Source organism: Dama dama, unplaced genomic scaffold, assembly GCF_033118175.1.
Source record: "Dama dama isolate Ldn47 unplaced genomic scaffold, ASM3311817v1 ptg000109l, whole genome shotgun sequence".
Lineage (NCBI taxonomy): Eukaryota > Metazoa > Chordata > Mammalia > Artiodactyla > Cervidae > Dama > Dama dama.
This window is the reverse complement of record NW_026870920.1, coordinates 5131435-5135574: the sequence shown is the minus strand read 5'-3', so window position 1 is coordinate 5135574 and position 4140 is coordinate 5131435.

The window sequence follows — 4140 nt, the reverse complement described above, 5'->3', positions numbered from 1 at the left end:
TCCGGCTGCAACTCGAGAAAAACCATGAGACTTCCCCCTCGCGACGAGATGAGGCCAGATTCCCCTGCACTGCATGCAGAGCAATTCCGTGTTCCTCATCAAACGTGAAAGGAGCCTTGATTTCCTTGATGGCACTCCAGAGAAAACCCAAGATCACTTTCTCAAGTCTAGAGGGATCCTGAGGTCACTGGAGCAAAACGAAAGGGCTCCGTGGACACCAAATCAACTCGAGATGAGAGCTTAGTCCCTGGCTTCGACTCAAGGGGAATACGAACTTTCCACAAGCACCTCAAGAGGAGCCTTCTCTCAGCTACAGGTATGTGAGAGGGACCCTGAGTTTGTGGCCTCAAGTGTAATGGACACCGAGATGCTCTGACTCGAAGTAAGGCCCGATATCCCTGCAGTGAATTCAATGCAGGCTCGTGTTGCATCTCCCAAGACGAAGGGATGTCTGAATCCCCTGTGGAGACCACAGAGAATGACCTAGTTCTCCGCCTCATCGCGACCGGAGGCCTCATATCCTTTGAAAACTCGAGAGGACTGCGGAGATCAATGCTTCCAAAGGAGACGATGCCTGACTCCTCTTGAAAATGGACAGGAGTCCCAGGATCCCTGTGGCACGTGGAAAGGGACTCTGGGTCTCCCGCCTCACGTGGAGACGCTTCCCAATTGCCATGCCAAGACTCGAGGAGAATCCCGAGGTGTCCCTCGCACCTAGACAGGCGTCCTGACGTCGCTGAACAAACACGTGTCTGGAAGGGCCCTCCCCGCCGTAACTCGAGAACATACCCCAGGTTCGGGCCGCAACTCGAGAAAAACCATGAGACTTTCCCCTCGCCATGAGATGAGGCCTGATTCCCCTGCACTGTGTGTAGAGCAATTCCGTGCTCCACATCAAACGTGAAAGGAGCCTTGATTTCCTTGATGGCACTCCAGAGAAAACCCAAGATCAGTGTCTCAAATCTTGAGGGATCCTTATGTCACTGTAGCATCACGAAAGGGCTCCGTGGACCCCAAATCAACTCGAGATGAGAGCTTAGTCCCTGGTTTCGACTCAAGAGGAATACGAACTTTCCACAAGCACCTGAAGAGGAGGCTTCTCTCAGCTACAGGCATGTGAGAGGGACCCTGAGTTTGTGGCCTCAAGTGGAATGGACACCGAGATGCTCTGACTCGAAGTAAGGCAGGATATCCCTGCAGTGAATTGAATGCAGGCTCGTCTTTCATCTCCCAAGACGAAGGGATGTCTGAATCCCCTGTAGAGGCTCCAGAGAAAGACCTATTTCTCTGCCTCATCGTGACCGGAGGCGTCACATCCTTTGAAAACTTGAGAGGTCTGCGGAGATCAATGCTTCCAAAGGAGACGATGCCTGAGTCCTCTTGAAAATGGATAGGAGTCCCAGGATCCCTGTGGCACGTGGAAAGGGACCCTGGGTCTCCCGCCTCAGGTGGAGATACGTCCCAATTGCCATGCCAAGACTCGAGGAGAATCACGAGGTGTCCCTCGCACCTAGGCAGGAGTCCTGACGTCGCTGAACAAACACGTGTCTGGAAGGGCCCTCCCCGTCGTAAATCGAGAATATACCCCAGGTTCCGGCCGCAACTCGAGGAAAACCATGAGACTTCCCCCTCGCCGCGAGATGAGGCCCGATTCCCCAGCACTGCGTGCAGAGCAATTCCGTGTTCCACATCAAACGTGAAAGGAGCCTTGATTTCCTTGATGGCACTTCAGAGAAAACCCAAGAACACTGTCTCAAGTCTAGAGGGATCCTGAGGTCACTGTAGCAACACGAAAGGGCTCCGTGCACCCCAAATCAACTCGAGATGAGAGCTTAGTCCCTGGTTTCGACTCAAGAGGAATACCAACTTTCCACAAGCACCTCAAGCGGAGGCTTCTCTCAGCTATAGGTATGTGAGAGGGACCCTGAGTTTGTGGCCTCAAGTGTAATGGACACCGAGATGCTCTGACTCGAAGTAAGGCCAGATATCCCTGCAGTGAATTGAATGCAGGCTCGTCCTGCATCTCCCAAGATGAAGGGATGTCTGAATCCCTTGTGGAGACCACAGAGAAAGACCTAGTTCTCCGTCTCATCGAGACCGGAGGGCTCACATCTTTTTAAAATTCGAGAGGTACGTGGAGATCAATGCTTCCAAAGGAGACGATGCCTGACTCCTCTTGAAAATTGATAGGAGTCACGGGATCCCTGTGGCACGTGGAAAGGGTCCCTGGGTCTCCCGCCTCACGTGGAGATGGATCCCAATTGCCATGCCAAGACTCGAGGAGAATCCCGAGCTGTCCCTCGCATCTACGCAGAAGTCCTTACGTCGCTGAACAAACACGTGTCTGGAAGGACCCTCCCAGTGGTACCTCGAGAATATACACAAGGTTCCAGCCACAACTCGAGAAAAACCATGAGAGTTCCCCTCGCCGCGATATGAGGCCCGATTCCCCTGCACTGCATGCAGATCAATTCCGTGTTCCACATCAAACATGAAAGGAGTCTTGGTTTCCTTAATGGCACTCTAGAGAATAACGAAGAACATGAGAAGTTGTGAAAAATAAGAAGAGCGTGACAAGGTGTGAAAAATACGAGGAGCTTGTAAAGGTCTGCAAAATACGAGGAGCATGAAATGGTGTGAAAAATACGAAGAGTGTGAAAAGGTGTGAAAAATATGAAGAGTGTGAAAAGGACTGAAAAATACGAGGAGCATGAAAACGTCTGAAAAATACGAGGAGCATAAAAAGGTGTGAAAAATACGAGGAGCATGAAAAGGTTTGAAAAATAGGAAGAACAGGAAAGGTCTGAAAAATACGAGGATCATTAAAAAGTGTGAAAAATTCGAAGAGCAGGAAAAGGTGTGAAAATACGAGGAGCATGACAAGGTGTGAAAAACACGTGGAGCATGACAAGGTGTGAACACTACGAGGAGCATGAAAAAGTCTGAAAAATTCGAGTATCATGACAAGGTGTGAAAAATATGAGGAGCATGAAAGTGTCTGAAAAATGAGAGGAGCATGAGAAGGTGTGAAAAATATGAGGAGCATGGAAAGGTCTGACAAAATTGAGGAGCATGTGAAGATCTGAAAAATACGAGGAGCCTTAAAAAGTGTGAATATTCGAGGAGCAGGAAAAGGTGTGAAAAATACGAGGAGCATGAAAAGGTTTGAAAAATACAAGGAGCATAATAAGGTGTGAAAAATACGATAAGCATGAAAAGGTCTGAAATATACGAGGAGCAATAAAAGGTGTGAAAAATTCGAGGAGCCAGAAAAGGTGTGAAATATATGAGAAGCATGAAAAGGTCTGAAAATTACGAGGAGCATGACAGGTGTGAAAAACACGAGGGGCATGAAAAGGTGTGAAAAATACGAAGAGCATGAAAAGGTCTGAAAAATATGAGGAGCATGAAAAGGTGTCAAAAATATGAAGAGCGTGAAAAGGTGTGAAAAATACGAGGAGCATGAGAATGTCTGACAAATACGAGGAGCAAGAAAAGGTCTGAAAAATAAGAGGAGCATGAAAAGGTGTCAAAAATACGTAGAGCTTAAAAAAGTGTGAAAAATACGAGGAGCATGAAAATGTCTGAAAAATACGAGGAGCATGAACAGGTGTGAAAAATACGAGGAGCATGAAAACGTGTGAAAAATTCGAGTAGCAGGAAAAGGTGTGAAAAATATGAAGAGCATGAAAAGGTTTGAAAAATACAAGGAGCATGACAAGGTGTGAAACATACGAGTAGCATGACAGGGTGTGAAAAATTCGAGGAGCATGAAAATGTCTGAAAAACAAGAGGAGCATGAAAAGGTGTGAAAAATACGAGGAGCATGACAAGGTTTGAAAAATACGAGGAGCATGACAAGGTGTGAAATAAACGAGGAGCATGAAAAATTGTCAAAAATACGAGGAGAGTGAAAAGATCTGAAAAATCCGAGGAGCATGAAAAGGTCTGAAAAATACGAGGAGCATGAAAAGTTGTCAAAAATACGAAGAGAATGAAAAGGTGTGAAAAATATGAAGAGCGTGAAAGGCTCTGAAATATTCGAGGAGCATGAAAATGTCTGGAAAATACGAGGAGCATGAAAAGGTGTGAAAAATATGAAGAGCATGAAAAGGTGTGAAAAATTCGAAGAGCAGGTAA